Genomic DNA, 17,951 nt, shown 5'->3' with positions numbered 1-17,951 from the left:
TTGTGAGCGGTCTTTTTTTCTGAAACTTGGATTTGTTTACGGTGTTCCATTTTCTTACGAGTGTTGCAGGACTCCATAAAATCCCTTGAAAACTGCTTCAATAGTATTGAGGATACCTTGTATATGCACTGTCTGTAAAGTGTTCTGATGTTGTCATTTGAAGCTGGGTTTGCATTATTTCCACTACACATTTTATAAAAGCTTGCAAAAAACTGGTTATTTTCTTCAAGGGTTTTAATTACATGATCATGAAGACTATTTCCATGTTTGACCAAGTTTTTTTAACTTAGTTCATTCAATGATGCTGTTACAATACTTTCAAAACAGTGGTAACATTGGTCAGAGATATTTGTCAGACCTCTATTAATATTCTGTTTTCTTGAGGTTTCTGATAGACTTCCTGGATCTTCAGTTACAGCAATCAAATGGTGCTCACTAACTGTCATCTTCTCTAGGAACTCCACCATTACTGACGCTGTGTTAAATTTACTAACGCCCAATGCTCTGGTTTTGTACATATTCGATTTAACTTGGCACATATAGTTGTATTTGAGCTTGGCAACAGCATAACCACCTATATATCTGATTTTACCTCTGGCTGTTGCATCAAATCCATCTGTAGCTCGTGATGTCATTTTCTGGTTATCTATATATGATAACTGTGCAGCTTTATCTGATAGAAGCAACTGACGAACAGTAGTGCAGAGTTTAAAAATTGCAGAATACATTGCAGGTTGTGTTCCTTTGGAGGAGAGCAGAATTAATGGAAGACACTCACTTTCATACTCTGCCGATGTCATATGACTTTGCCACAGTTTATAAAAAGCAGTTAACTGACACTGTGGAACTGGACTCTCTTTACCTGGTTCGGAAATCACAGTTTGGGCATAAAACTTCATGCAACGGTCATACTGTTGGTTTAAGAAGCATCTAACAATTTGTTCATTATCCATAAAACTTGCAAATATTTCATTCACCATAGACTGTTGTTCAGTAACATGACATGTGTAACTAAGTTCATTTATTTGTTCCTCTAAGTCAAAGGTGTCTGGAAGAACAACAGCTGTGTGTTCTGCCAAGGAAGAACCAATATTTGCCAAGAGCTCGTCAAACACTGGATCGTCCATGTCATCTTCCGTGTCTAAAATGCCTGTTGCATGTTGCACTGGGCTAGGATTGCTCTGTTGCATCTCAGGATATAAACTGAAAGAGCAAATTAAATATTTGACACATCTCACACAAAATCATTTAAAGATATAATCCAAAATGTGTCTTTTAACCCATTATCATACAATAATGTGATTTTACGTGTTTGTTTTCGACAACTCTTAGAAGTCGTTGAGGTAACAAAAGAAATTGCTCATGTTGAGCAATTTCTCCGTTTACAACGATGACTTCTACCCTAACAAATCAATGTCTTAATACTCTGTTACAATTTAATTTGTCATCTCGAAATTATAATGTGAAAAGGAGAAATTGCTCAAGATAAGTAAATTCTCCTTATCTCACAATGATTTCTACCCTACCAAAACAATTTCTTCATATCCGATTACATTTGTAATTGTCATGTGTAACTTCTTTCAATTTGGGACTTAAAAAATATTGTTTGGTATTGAGTTAAAGGTGCCTTTTCACAGATTTTGGCATTTTTTAACTTATTCATTAAATGCTTTATATCGATAAATGTAAACATTGGATCGTAAAAGCTCATGTAAAAAAACAAGAATTAAATTAAAAAAAGGAAAAGAACATTGCCCGGACCAGGTTTCGAACCAGTGACCCCTGGAGTCCTGCCAGAGTCCTGAAGTAAAAACGCTTTAGCCTACTGAGCTATTCTGCCGAGTACACTTACTTGACGTATTTTATACATTATATAAGCAATCTTCGTAGTTTCACAGAATTTAACGACAAAAACAGAACTCTCCAAATTATTCAATCGTTTCGCGTTGCAACGCTTTATAATTTTTAGGTTTTAAAATCGTCAAAAGATGCATATAATGGCTATATTAGACCATGGTAAATGTTCGGTATTACTGTTTCCTCACAAATATCATAACTAAAACGAAAATTTGAGAATCTGAAACAACTTTTTTCAATTTTGTCATTTTACCAAAGCGTGAAAAGATCCCTTTAAAAGACCTGTAGTTTTGCAAATCGTGCAAAGTTTTCGTTTTATTCAATAATCACTAAACCTTGCAAGAGGTACAAGCATTTTTTATTTGCATAAATAATATAAATAATATTCATCAGGTTTATATTTTTCATATTAAAATGAATTTCATGTAAATCTGATGAATATTATTTTGTGTATGTTCCTCTTGTGTATAAATTTTTATCCTGTTAATCACTAGTATTAAACATTAACCCTTTTCCACTTAGAAGCAAAGTGAAAAGGCTATGTGCAAACAGCATAAAACCAGAACAGCCTGCAAGTAACTCGCAGTCTGTTCAGGTTTTATGCTGTTTGCTGCTCATCCGTATCTAAGGGTTGGAAATGGAGCCGTTAAAACTTGAATCTAGCTAGTAAGAAAGGTCTTTATTTAAATTTCACTTTCTAAGGGACTACAAACACATCAAAATACATATCTAAGTGGTAAGGGGTTAATACTATCTGATACAGAGAAGTCTGTAACTAACTTACAAATAATCAGTAACCGTATATAGTATTCAATATTTTGATCATTAAATAAAGGCTGATTTTAGTAATTGTATTATTTAATTCCATAAATTGTTATTGCAATTATGGTGTGTAGTTTAATTTAACCTTCTAAGTTGATTGTGCACATTTTCCCTGTACATGTTTCTAGAGCTTATATGTTTACATCTGACTGATAACTAGGTCAACCCTCAGCAGATTGAACAGCTGTTATCATGCATATAGAGGTCATAATCTTTATAATTTTCCCACGCACTTATGTAAACATTGTCTAGACTACTATGGTGGAAAGTGTATGCAAGAATTTTCAATTGTTGTTATAGGTAAAAGTATAGTATTTTAGTAAAAATATATTACTTTATTTAAGAAGGTTTGTCCTAATGATATCTTGGATGAGTTCGAAAATGGTTCCGGTTGGTTGAAAAACATTGCCGACAAGGGGGCGGGGCATTTTTCCTCATAAAATCTCTTTATAGTTTGTTTATGGGTTTGACACATACTGCTGCTGATGCTGCATTTATGTTCTTTTTCTTTGAAACTGACAGTAGAATCATTTAACCATTTAAACATCAATTAAAAAGATGTTATTCCATTACCAAGCAGTTAACCAGTAACGACATTTTACAAGTTTGTTGCAGATGACTTCGTTATGATGAAAGGAAATTTTTTTCAAGATGAGCAATTCCTTCATTTATAACAGGGATTTCTACCCTACCAAATCTACTTCTTTATATTACAATTGTATTTGTCATCTGCATCCACGTTCAATTTGGGACAGTCTAAAATGCGTTGTTTGGTAATGGGTTAAACCTTTTCGTGTTTCCAGTAATTTAACTTGTCAACTGCATCCTCTTTAAAAAAATTGTTTATAAACACATTATTATTTTTTTTCAGGCTTACACTAAACCTCAAGTTGGGCAATGAGCAAGAGTTCATATCAGCTGAGGTTCTCTTCAACACCTATACCATAGACACAACATTGGAAAAGAAAAATGACATAAACTAGCTCACGTTCTGTCAGATTCTTCAAAAAGTGTTTAAAGTAGACTCCAAAAGAAAAGTTATAAACAAACAGAAACAGACTGTATACAACCTGCAGTGGAAACCCCAAGACGAATCCAGTAATGAGAAAGTCTTCGATCACTTGGCGTTAACAAATTTGCTACATAACCTGCATTGCCATGTACATGTCATTCCATGCACGTCTGTGAAAGTGAAAATTCCTACCGGCTGGATATGCAATGGAAATGAAGTTGAGAAAGTGGTAGTTTTCAGAAGTGATATAACATTCAATGTGCATATAAGAGGACAAGAGATTGATCTGGAGTCTAATTATATTGCCGGCACTTACTGTCTAACCTGCGAAGGTATTAAGGAAGTGTTGGAACAAGTTAATTGCATCCAGATATGTCAAGGGATTACTATTTAGAAACATAATTACATACCCCACTCAAACATTCAACAGGAACTGCTTACCAAACAAGGGGATGAAGACATTAACCATAACATTGTGCGATCTAAATTATGCAAACAGTTTGCCATATTGAATAACAGACAAATCCCAAACTGCACATCATGTCAGCGACTTACTATCAAATATCCAGAGAATACGCCAAAACCTTCGGTAGTTGATACACTTAGGAATTTAGTGCCAACAGCTAGTAATGCTACTTTGACCTTCTTAGCTTCACAGGTAAACAATGCACAAAACAAATGCAGCAATCAAAACAGATGGGACAGCACAACTATAAATGAATGTCTGCAACTTTTCACTAGAAGTCCAGAAGGATATAAAAGCCTAAGGAAATCTGAAGTGCTGCTTCTTCCAAGTCCCTCACTTCTATTACTTTACAAAAACAGCATACAACAAAGTCCAGGGTTTCATGAAAACATCTTCAGGTGGATGTATGAGAAAGTAAACAGGATGGATATTCCAACAAAGGGTCGTATTGGAGGGATTCTCCTTGACGAGATGACCATTCAAGAGAAAATTGAAATTGTTAGACAAGGGGACAGCTTGTCCATGATTGGTTTTGTAGACCTTGGAGTTGAAAGCCAAGCTGTTGACTCATTGAAATCTGGAACTTGTACGAAAAAACTAGGAACTCACATTTTACAAATGATGTTCATGGGGCTCTCTGGATTTAGATTTCCATTTTAGATTTAGATTTTGCTTATTTTGTAAGCCATTCACTGTCTGCAAGCCATCTGTATATATTGTTCTGGGAGGCAATGAACAAACTGCAAGATTTTGGTTTCAGTGTGAAATATGTCTGCATGGACGGCGCTGTTAACAATCGATCATTCATGCACATTCATTTTCCTGATAAGCAACCTGCAATCCACAACATGACATCAAAATGTCCAAGTGATCCATCGCAACATATTATATTCTTAATGGATCCATCTCACACTTTCAAGAAAATCAGAAACAACGTTATCAAGAGTGGAAATTCAACTGGTCATACCAAGCTTCTTCTTCTTCCATCTGGAGCAACAATTCAATGGTCAATGTGGATTAATGCATATAAATGGGACTGTCAAAACCCAATACAAACTCACTATAAACTTACAAATGAACACATTTATCCCAGTAATACTTCAAAAATGAGAAACAAGCTTGCAGAGGATGTGCTGGACTCTGAAATGCTTAATCTTATGCTTGCATACAAGGACAGTTTGGGAGAAAAAGGCAGTGAGTTAGATGGTGCCATAGAATTCCTCAAAAACACATCTAAGTTGATAAGTGTATATAGAGATAAACGCCCTGTACATTTGAACAGAGAGAGAGATATTCTATACAGGTGTTCTCTTTGATCTGGATCTTCACTGGTTGCAATAGTACATTAAGTATCATTATGCTGCAAACAGTGGTAAAACAAATATTTTGGGTTTCTTTTAACCCTTTACCGCTTAGATACGTATGTTCACACATTTGAAGTCATTTAGAAAGTAAATTTAATTAAAGACCTTTCTTACTATATTCAAGTTTAAAAGCTTCATTTCCAACCCTTAGATACTGTTGAGCAGAAAAAAGCATAAAACCTGAACAGACTGCGAGTTACTCGCAGGCTGTTCTGGTTTTATGCTGGTTGCAAAAGCCATTTGCACTTCTGAGTGGGAAAGGGTAAAATCAGCTAAAGTAATAAATGTTATATCTAAAAGTTTTCCAAAGTTTCTGATTATAAGTTATACATTTTAATTCTTTTCTCCACTGAAAATTACTCTTTAATTTACTTCTTTCCATTTGCTTTAATTTTCAATGTAATTATTTTCTTAATGTGAGAGGCCAGGACTCTTCCATAAAAAAGACCCTAATCTGTGTCTACCTTAAGTGCAAAGTAAATTTTGGCATTTTTTTATATAATGCAAACAGTGAAAATGTACTCCTTAAGTGAAATAAGCTCACATGCAAGCATGCATTTTATGCTAATTAAAACATACTTGTGAAAGCACATCGAAGGATAGTGGCCACTTCATGTAACATAGGGAAGAAAACATGGACAGCATCCTCTCTGATGTCTCGAACCTCACCCTGCAGCCCATTCATAAGTCTGTCAGACAGATTCTTTATTAGCATTACCCTGCAACCGATCTGTAAAAAAGTATTAATAACATTCTAATGAATTTATAGACGAGTCATTTTTTTCAAAACCTACTACAGAACCACAGGGGCCAGTAACAAAAAATGGGTACTGTATGTAAGAAAAAGATTATGTACAGTTCCCATTTCTTTTTGACTGGCCTCTGTGTACAGAACCTAATAATCTTAAAACATGAAAAATAATTGGTATTGCTTTCATTTTAAATAAATGAATTTGGAATGGTGCATACCTAGATGAGAAGGCAATTAGGGCAAATAGTTGTGGATACATGTGCACTAGACTTATTGAAACTTGTATGAGGTTTAGAAATTGAGTCCACAGTACATGGCTGCCTCCACTGAACAGCCATTGTCACAAAAGCCTTTACAAATAACCATACCCCTCATGCATATTTATTTGCTATTAATATATAATGAATTAAAATGTAATTCTAGTGTACTAAAAAAGCACATAATCACCATAAGTTGTATCGTTCACTATAACTTGTTATAGAATATAATATTCATATTTATAATCAAACAGAGTAGGCCTGCGTCTTACAGCTCATGTAGGAGCTCCCTAAGATTGGTCATCTTTGCATGTTAATTGTAAATGATTATTTGTTCTTTATTTTTGTGATTATTACCTTTAACCATAATGTTGGTGGTACCACCAAAGTGTTCAGGGCTCGTTCATCTCCTTTATCTGTGGATTGGAAGGAATACATTTGGCCGTCAAGGTCAATGATTCGACTTCTGTTGTGAAGGTCCACCAATATGTTGGTTGCATATAGCTTCACCAATGTACCATCCTCTTGTGGCAATTCCCGGGCTAGAGAAGTTATAAGCTTCTGACTGTCATTACTGAGTTGCCCTAAAGATAACTCTCTAATGAGGCTTATGAGAGATTCGTCTCTCTGTCTAAACACAGAATCTAAAAATATGCTGTGTGGTGGCCAAAATTTGCTGGTAAAGGCAAACTCACACAGGTCCTCATATCTTAAATTTCTTACTGGTGCAAAAAATCACCAACAACTATTATCTGTATGTTACCAAATGTGTGGCTTGCATCCTTTATTCGCAAAACTGTTTCAAGCATATCAAACATTCTTCTGCTGAACATGGAAATCTCATCAATTATTAAGATATCTGTTGACAAAATTCTGTTTCGTGCAGGTATTAATCTGTCATCAGTTGCCATCATCCCCCTTAATTTTATACCACACATCCTGCCATCCCCAACTCCACACCACTTGTGAATTGTCATGGGCTTCAACACCTGAAAGCGAAAGGTCATTAAATTAATATTGTGATGGTCCCATGCGTTTTTTGTTTCTGTGTGGAGGGAGATGCCCATTTTACGCACTAACAGCTGAAAACTGATCGATTGTGAAAAAAGGTGAAATTGCTTGTCTTGAGCGATATCCCATTTTGTCACAATTGTTTTGCTGCACTAGCTTCGTAAACATGTTCTTTTTTTTAAAGCGTTGTCTGCTGGTGCTTTAAAATTCGGTCACTCCCAAAATTCTGCATGGGATGGGATGGGAAGGTTTAGGATCCATTTCTTTCCTTTAAATACTAAGTAAAAATTCTGGATTGTGGTTATTAAAAAAGGAGCATCGCTTGAGTTACATGAAATATATTTTTTAGTTAATTTCATGCAAAATACCATATAATATATTTATATATATTTGAAACAAAATCCTTGTGTTGTATTTGTATATTTAAATATAAAAGTTAAAGAAAAAAACTGCTTCATCTTCATGAACTTAGTTCTTTTAACCAGGTTATTAGATTGGCGATGTCGGCTGGCGGGCTGGCTGGCGGACAGGCGAAACAAGCTTGTCTGCGCCATTACTTTGTTGTTTATTGTCAGATTTTAAAATCATTCGGCACATGTGTTCACCATCATTAGAAAGTGTGTTATGAGAAAGAATTACGTTGATATCTCCAAGGTCAAGGTTATAATTTGAGTTTGAAGGTCAAAAATGGCCATAAATGAGCTTGTCCGGGCCATAACTTTGTCGTTCATTGTCAGATTGTAAAATCATTTCGCACATTTGTTCATTAGACGGTGCGTCACGTGAAAGAATTACGTTGATATTTCCAAGATCAAGGTCACAATTTGAGTTTGAAGGTCAAAATTGAACTGAAAACCTAGTTTTGTGACATTTTAGTCCCTTGTTTATTTTATTTACTAGAGCTTTCACTAATTTACAACAGATCGTCAGGTGTTTTTTTCCATATATATGTACCCTTTCTATACATGTTAAAGAACTTGATGAAATCACACTTGTCGTTTCTGTTAAATAAGTTAAATTATGTTTTGCAGTCAAATCACTTAATCAACATACCGGTGAGAAATTGCTGCAAGCAACACCTGTCGTGCATGTTAATGCGACCGATTTGCGTTCATTCTCCGCCCATTGCATTATATGGGTTACGTGCGTAGACTTGCCGCACCCAGCCTGACCGCCGATGTAAACATTGTGGCCTGCTTTGACCATTGAGAGGGCCAAATTCTGTTTTGCAGTCCAATACGTCTGCTGTTCCATGGCTGCATCCATTTCCCGCGATATGTCAAAGTTTTTAATCTAACGAAGTACTCAGAAGAGTTCCAAATGAAATCGACCAATAAAAACTCACCGTTTAGGCTGCGTTCGTCACAGCATTCACTGCGGGATAGCCGACAGGCAAATGGCGTCTTTTAACGTTCAGAATTATTGTGTGTGAAAACGAGTTGATTTCTTGGTTAATATTCGGCGACCGAGCAAGTTATTGACGTGGACAGTGTTTCTTGGATGTGTTTTATATGGAGCTATAGACAATTTATCGGGGAATCGCTTATTACGTGCCCAACAGGACTCCTCCAGTGTAAACACAAGTGGACAGGCTTAGCTACATCGACCGATTTTTGGACAATTTCTCATGTTTGAGGCTCTGTGGAAAGTTTAATACTGCGACGAATCGAATGTCACTGATACCGATTGAGAGATAATTTATTTTGCTGTAAATCTGTGCAGGGTTTTTGGTGATAAACATATTAACTGTTTAGCAGTGCGTTATAATGCATGCCCTGTAGTTGAATTGCGTTTGTGCCCTTTTCCTTTTTCCTACATAAACATTTTTTTTTTTTACTGGACCCTGTGACACAAAGAGTGATAAAAAGTTCACCTCTGTATATGGAATTAAACAACGACCGATGTGTGTAAGTTGAAACCGTCAGCTTACTGTCGTTTCGTCTAATCCCCGTTTCGTCTAACTTATCGGTAATAACAGATGTGAAGGCGTTTCGTCAAACCGATGTGGTCAGTTCGTCTATGTGTGAATTGTATTGTAATCTGGGTCACACTATGGCTTTCGTTTGCAATTACTAACTAGAGTAATTATGAAAGATGTTATTTATGCAAAAGCACGCGTGGCTTGTGTTTGTGAGTTGTTTGGTATCACAGCTTTTGAGTTGTTCTTCGCACATCGGTGTTATTGGGTATGAATAAAAAATTTACAAAGGAAAAATCACAACTGATGTGTTTTCTGTTGACACCATACACAAATAGGAATCTGTGATAACAGATTGTCCGGAAACCATTCCAACAAACGGAGAGGTTTGTAGCTTCTAGTGCGTTCATTATGTTAGGATCAGATACATCCTGATGCACTTTCCACAGTTCTCCTCGTTTTGAAATGTCTTATTAGCTGATTCCAATGATTGAAATACTGGTAAGACAGTAGAACCAATAGGAAGGCGTGTATCAATGCGAGAAGCATCATTAAAAAGTCTGTTGGAATCAAATTACTGACTAATTTCCCGTGATTGAGATTGTCGAATAAGTAGACATCTCCACATGTATTGGCAATAAACATCACTAAGATTTTGAAATATCATTTCATAAATCCGATTAATTGATTACAATTAGTGATCAGTGATATCATTGAAATCTGCCTCTGAATCTGCCTCATTGTCTACAACTCCAGCAGTGTGTAATATTCAGCGGAAAAAGAATGGAAATACTAGACCTAGTATCATGTACCGGATTGCGAGTATCTGATAATGATGAATGAACATCCACCAAATCAACCATCTGATAATTAAAAACAGAAGAATAGTGGTGAAACAAACACCATACGACAAAATCTGCGAAGTAGTACCAGTTTAGCAACATTTGTAATATTAAACTGGGCACTGTATCTGGTACATAGGGTACCGCAACATTACAATCCGAGACAGGATAATAATGTATAAGATACGAGAAGTCAGAGCGAGACTGTCGATGTGACGCACGATGACGAGCTTATATCTGCAAAACCGAGAAATAACTCGGATGCAATGGAAACGACGTCTCGTAGAGTAACGTCTCCTAGAGTCTAGAGATGATTGGAATCGATCAAATTGACGCCGTAAATGAGGATTACTCGATAAAGGAGATCGTGTAAGACGACTACATATTTTGTCGGTACTAGTTGACGATCCAGATGCCTTGAAGAAGAAGAAGAAGAAGAAGAAGAAGAGGATAATAATCCTATGATGAATATCGATGTCTGTTCTTGATCGATGACCGGTGACCGGTGCACGGTGACCGTTAGTATTAACCGGTGACCGTAACGATACCACGGACCGGTGATAGATGACCGGTCCAGCCCAGGTGAGTTACTCGATGACGTACCGGTCATGCTATGACCAGTGTTGTCACCGAGTAATGACCGTATGGCGTCTGTAGTCCTTGACCAATGCCATCGGGCATAAACCAGCTAACGGTTGTCACCATATGGTCTGATATTGATCGACTTCTAAGAAGTTAGCACAGCAAGATCTCCATCTTGCCAATTACCCGGGAAACACACAACAAATGCAGACTCTCCGACATCCAACAATGACCATCCGCCAAGTCAACACATTGACAACCAAAACCAGGAACAGACGGTGAACTATCAGAAGCGACAGGCACACAACCTCCATAGGAAACGCCAAACCACCCATCACGCATAGACGGCACCAGAAACAGAAGCAACCACCCTCGGTGCACACAAAACAGCCGTTGTGGTGAGACGAACACCAGACAAGAAGGGCTGCGAAATCGGATCAGCCACCGCAACATGTGTCAACATCACAGCGGAAACCGGCGCACAGGGCACGGCGACACCACAATCAGATACAGTAACCGGTCATAAAAATCGGAACGACAATGCTTCAATATAGCTTGTCTAGGACCTTTATTCCTGTAATGCCGTGATCTATAACAGCTACGATGGCGAGTGCTAGAACGGCTACGACGGTAATAACGTATCCTCGAGTATCGTTTCCGTGATGATCGATGGTGATCATAACGATGACGTGAATGAGGACTGCTTGATGAATAAGAGCGTGTACCTCTATCATCGGAACTAGTCGACGACGAATGTGCATTCGACGACGAAGATGTGTAATAGTCCGATGAAGAAGAAGAACGTCTGTTTCTGATCATTGACCGGTGCCCAGCAACTGTTGACCGGTTAATAATCAGTGCATGTTGACCGGAGTACGGTGACCGGTCAGTATGACCGTTGACTGGTGACCGGTGTTTGTGACGACTTGCATTTGACGAAGAAGAAGTTGATAATCCAATGAAGAAGAACGTATTCTGATCGTTGACTGATGACTATATGACCGGTGACCGGTATTCGGTGTGTCTGACTGGAGACCGGTTACCGGTGGGTATGACCGGTGACCGGACCGGTCAATGTTGACCGGTGACCGGTGGTTTTGACCGGTGACCGGACCGGTCCCCGGTGACCGGTCGGTCTGACCGGTGACCGGACCGGTTCCCGGTGACCGGTCGGTCTGACCGGTGACCGTACCGGTCAATGTTGACCGGTGTCCGGTGGTTTTGACCGGTGACCGGACCGGTCCCCGGTGACCGGTGAGTATGACTGGTGACCGGTGCCTGGACCGGTCAATATTGACCGGTGACCGGTGGTTTTGACCGGTGACCGGACCGGTCCCCGTCGACCGGTGGGTATGACCGGTTACCGGACCGGTCAATGTTGACCGGTGACCGGTGGTTTTGACTGGGAACCGGTGACCGGACCGGTCCCCGGTGACCGGTGGGTATGACCGGTGACCGGTGCCCGAACCGGTCAATGTTGACCGGTGACCGGTCCGGACCGGTCAATGTTGACCGGTGACCGGTGACCGGACCGGTCCCCAGTGACCGGTGACCGGTGACCGGTGGGTCTGACCGGTGACCGGGGACCGGACCTGTCCCCGGTGACCGGTGACCGGTCGTTTTCCGGAACGGTCCCCGGTGACCGGTCCGGTACCCGGTGACGTACCGGTCATGAAATGACCAGCGTTATCACCGGATAATAGCCGCATGGCGGATGCCATTTGGTCTGGCATTGGTCGAAGTCCGTGACCAATGCCATCATGCCAAGGGTTGGATCGACCTTCCATAGGAACAGTCCCATCGCAATCATCAGGCAAAGACCGGCTGACGGTTGTCGCCACAAGGTCTGGATTGGATCGACCTTCCATAGGAACAGTCCGATCGCAATCATGCCTGATGATTGATACCCGGTGACTGATGTCTGCAATGCGTCATCTGTGTTCCAAAGTCAACGGGTATTATTCCACTCTTGTATCTGCGACCATCGTGTATTCGATGATATGAAAGACACGAGCAAAACATTTTCGACAATAAAACTGGTCACAGACCAGATTATCATACGGTACATAAAATCATTATTGCCCATAATGAAAATAATTAGCCTTCTCACGACTTTTCACGATCTTGACCAATGCCGTCATGACTGATGCTGCAATAGATCATTTGACGTCTAGTGTAACTTCATCGGAATGTCTCGTCTGATGAAGATCCATCTGTACGTTTTCTGCAAGAAAACGTTCTGCGACGGATCGCTTCTGCCACGTCGCATCGTCTTACGCACCACAAACAGAGAATTTATGTTCAAAGGAACAATTAGTGCATAATAAACAAGTCTTGTGGAAATACCGCGAAGCCTTAATATGCCTATACAAACATCTTGTTTGTAAACTCATTCTTACTCTGAAAGTAGAAAAAGAAGAGAATCCGCGTAAGAAAACAATGTTAAAAGAACAAAATAACTGAAATAATCAGTTCAACACAATATTTACAATGTACAAACTTGTCAATAAGTTGATGATAAAAATCACGATATCCTCGTGCTCAAATCATGATACCAGACGTTTCCTGCTCATAAATGTTCAGAGACGTATTGCTTTATCCCAAACGTCGTTGTCCCATGAACTGCAAATATAACATTTTTGTTCATTTGTACACAAAGTGCACGATAAACAAGTGTTGTGGGTATCCCACTACGCTTTTAAATGACCACAATCGCCACGTAATTGAAAATTCATTCTAATTCTTAAGTAGAAAATAGAAAGAATTAAAGCAAGAAACAATATTTGATGACAATAATGATGAATCACAACTGTTAAACATGTAAATAAACTGTACAAAATATAGTCAATACTTTTTGACCATCCCACGAAAAGCTCGTGCACGAGTGCACGAGCCCTTAAACAAAACCGGCAAATAATTGAAAATAACAATATTTACAACGAAATTTAAAAAGAAAAGATTTCTGAATGTAGCAGAAATGAAAATTCAAGTAATCTATCACTCATAAACCCAAAACAACAAGCAGAAATGAAAGAAAAACACCAAATTCCACAGGAGCAGAAAAATGGCGGTCTGTCTCGGTGTACTCCAGAAAAGGAAGATGAGTTACGGTTCTTGATTTCCGGATAGGTTACATTGTACTATGCTTAACCTGATCTGTTTTAGTAGGAGAGGTGGCCGAATTCCGGCACTTGAAGATTTCTGGAGTAGCTAAACCCTTTGAAAAAGCTAGGAATAGCAGGTAATTATTTATGATATTAAAACCCATCAAGTGCGCAGTTCAATAAGGACATTGATAACTGTTAAATACGCATGCTTAAAAAAATATATCGACTGATTGATGCAAAAAGGTACCATGTGCCTTCTAATTTCAATGAAACATGGTACCTTTTTGCACCAAGGGGGCGAATTATGTCAGTTGGATTAAACAAAAAAACAACAACCCTTCTTTACTACATTATACAGGAGTAAGCAAAAAACCTTGGTATTCACAATGGTAACAATACTTTTACAATGCAGTTGTCACGTTTATCTCTTGTTGAATTACAATATAACATAACAATGCTTCCATAACTAAATCTGCCAATTATATGTACACTGAACTACCTCATCGCCAATTACAGCCACATAGAGTGTTGCTATCTTACCACGTATGTGTAATTCAGTTGGTTGAGGGACAGTGATTTCTTAATGTAGAGCACTCCAAACTTGCCCTCCGTGGCGATGAAGAAATACTCCTGGGCCAGAGGGTTGGTAGAGATTCAATGTGCATATAAGAGGACAAGAGATTGATCTGGAGTCTAATTATATTGCCGGCACTTACTGTCTAACCTGCGAAGGTATTAAGGAAGTGTTGGAACAAGTTAATTGCATCCAGATATGTCAAGGGATTACTATTTAGAAACATAATTACATACCCCACTCAAACATTCAACAGGAACTGCTTACCAAACAAGGGGATGAAGACATTAACCATAACATTGTGCGATCTAAATTATGCAAACAGTTTGCCATATTGAATAACAGACAAATCCCAAACTGCACATCATGTCAGCGACTTACTATCAAATATCCAGAGAATACGCCAAAACCTTCGGTAGTTGATACACTTAGGAATTTAGTGCCAACAGCTAGTAATGCTACTTTGACCTTCTTAGCTTCACAGGTAAACAATGCACAAAACAAATGCAGCAATCAAAACAGATGGGACAGCACAACTATAAATGAATGTCTGCAACTTTTCACTAGAAGTCCAGAAGGATATAAAAGCCTAAGGAAATCTGAAGTGCTGCTTCTTCCAAGTCCCTCACTTCTATTACTTTACAAAAACAGCATACAACAAAGTCCAGGGTTTCATGAAAACATCTTCAGGTGGATGTATGAGAAAGTAAACAGGATGGATATTCCAACAAAGGGTCGTATTGGAGGGATTCTCCTTGACGAGATGACCATTCAAGAGAAAATTGAAATTGTTAGACAAGGGGACAGCTTGTCCATGATTGGTTTTGTAGACCTTGGAGTTGAAAGCCAAGCTGTTGACTCATTGAAATCTGGAACTTGTACGAAAAAACTAGGAACTCACATTTTACAAATGATGTTCATGGGGCTCTCTGGATTTAGATTTCCATTTTAGATTTAGATTTTGCTTATTTTGTAAGCCATTCACTGTCTGCAAGCCATCTGTATATATTGTTCTGGGAGGCAATGAACAAACTGCAAGATTTTGGTTTCAGTGTGAAATATGTCTGCATGGACGGCGCTGTTAACAATCGATCATTCATGCACATTCATTTTCCTGATAAGCAACCTGCAATCCACAACATGACATCAAAATGTCCAAGTGATCCATCGCAACATATTATATTCTTAATGGATCCATCTCACACTTTCAAGAAAATCAGAAACAACGTTATCAAGAGTGGAAATTCAACTGGTCATACCAAGCTTCTTCTTCTTCCATCTGGAGCAACAATTCAATGGTCAATGTGGATTAATGCATATAAATGGGACTGTCAAAACCCAATACAAACTCACTATAAACTTACAAATGAACACATTTATCCCAGTAATACTTCAAAAATGAGAAACAAGCTTGCAGAGGATGTGCTGGACTCTGAAATGCTTAATCTTATGCTTGCATACAAGGACAGTTTGGGAGAAAAAGGCAGTGAGTTAGATGGTGCCATAGAATTCCTCAAAAACACATCTAAGTTGATAAGTGTATATAGAGATAAACGCCCTGTACATTTGAACAGAGAGAGAGATATTCTATACAGGTGTTCTCTTTGATCTGGATCTTCACTGGTTGCAATAGTACATTAAGTATCATTATGCTGCAAACAGTGGTAAAACAAATATTTTGGGTTTCTTTTAACCCTTTACCGCTTAGATACGTATGTTCACACATTTGAAGTCATTTAGAAAGTAAATTTAATTAAAGACCTTTCTTACTATATTCAAGTTTAAAAGCTTCATTTCCAACCCTTAGATACTGTTGAGCAGAAAAAAGCATAAAACCTGAACAGACTGCGAGTTACTCGCAGGCTGTTCTGGTTTTATGCTGGTTGCAAAAGCCATTTGCACTTCTGAGTGGGAAAGGGTAAAATCAGCTAAAGTAATAAATGTTATATCTAAAAGTTTTCCAAAGTTTCTGATTATAAGTTATACATTTTAATTCTTTTCTCCACTGAAAATTACTCTTTAATTTACTTCTTTCCATTTGCTTTAATTTTCAATGTAATTATTTTCTTAATGTGAGAGGCCAGGACTCTTCCATAAAAAAGACCCTAATCTGTGTCTACCTTAAGTGCAAAGTAAATTTTGGCATTTTTTTATATAATGCAAACAGTGAAAATGTACTCCTTAAGTGAAATAAGCTCACATGCAAGCATGCATTTTATGCTAATTAAAACATACTTGTGAAAGCACATCGAAGGATAGTGGCCACTTCATGTAACATAGGGAAGAAAACATGGACAGCATCCTCTCTGATGTCTCGAACCTCACCCTGCAGCCCATTCATAAGTCTGTCAGACAGATTCTTTATTAGCATTACCCTGCAACCGATCTGTAAAAAAGTATTAATAACATTCTAATGAATTTATAGACGAGTCATTTTTTTCAAAACCTACTACAGAACCACAGGGGCCAGTAACAAAAAATGGGTACTGTATGTAAGAAAAAGATTATGTACAGTTCCCATTTCTTTTTGACTGGCCTCTGTGTACAGAACCTAATAATCTTAAAACATGAAAAATAATTGGTATTGCTTTCATTTTAAATAAATGAATTTGGAATGGTGCATACCTAGATGAGAAGGCAATTAGGGCAAATAGTTGTGGATACATGTGCACTAGACTTATTGAAACTTGTATGAGGTTTAGAAATTGAGTCCACAGTACATGGCTGCCTCCACTGAACAGCCATTGTCACAAAAGCCTTTACAAATAACCATACCCCTCATGCATATTTATTTGCTATTAATATATAATGAATTAAAATGTAATTCTAGTGTACTAAAAAAGCACATAATCACCATAAGTTGTATCGTTCACTATAACTTGTTATAGAATATAATATTCATATTTATAATCAAACAGAGTAGGCCTGCGTCTTACAGCTCATGTAGGAGCTCCCTAAGATTGGTCATCTTTGCATGTTAATTGTAAATGATTATTTGTTCTTTATTTTTGTGATTATTACCTTTAACCATAATGTTGGTGGTACCACCAAAGTGTTCAGGGCTCGTTCATCTCCTTTATCTGTGGATTGGAAGGAATACATTTGGCCGTCAAGGTCAATGATTCGACTTCTGTTGTGAAGGTCCACCAATATGTTGGTTGCATATAGCTTCACCAATGTACCATCCTCTTGTGGCAATTCCCGGGCTAGAGAAGTTATAAGCTTCTGACTGTCATTACTGAGTTGCCCTAAAGATAACTCTCTAATGAGGCTTATGAGAGATTCGTCTCTCTGTCTAAACACAGAATCTAAAAATATGCTGTGTGGTGGCCAAAATTTGCTGGTAAAGGCAAACTCACACAGGTCCTCATATCTTAAATTTCTTACT

At 38.2% G+C, this 17,951-nt stretch overlaps 1 protein-coding gene across 1 annotated transcript in view; it reads right to left on the bottom strand.

The window, feature by feature from the left end:
- LOC127869622 (protocadherin Fat 4-like) overlaps window positions 1-17,951 on the bottom strand; it is a 74,488-nt gene that overhangs the window by 37,129 nt on the left and 19,408 nt on the right. The window lies entirely within an intron of this gene.

Source organism: Dreissena polymorpha, chromosome 2 (assembly GCF_020536995.1).
Source record: "Dreissena polymorpha isolate Duluth1 chromosome 2, UMN_Dpol_1.0, whole genome shotgun sequence".
NCBI classification, from domain to species: Eukaryota; Metazoa; Mollusca; class Bivalvia; order Myida; family Dreissenidae; genus Dreissena; species Dreissena polymorpha.
Note: the sequence above shows the minus strand (reverse complement) of the source record. Positions and strands in the feature narration are given on the sequence as shown.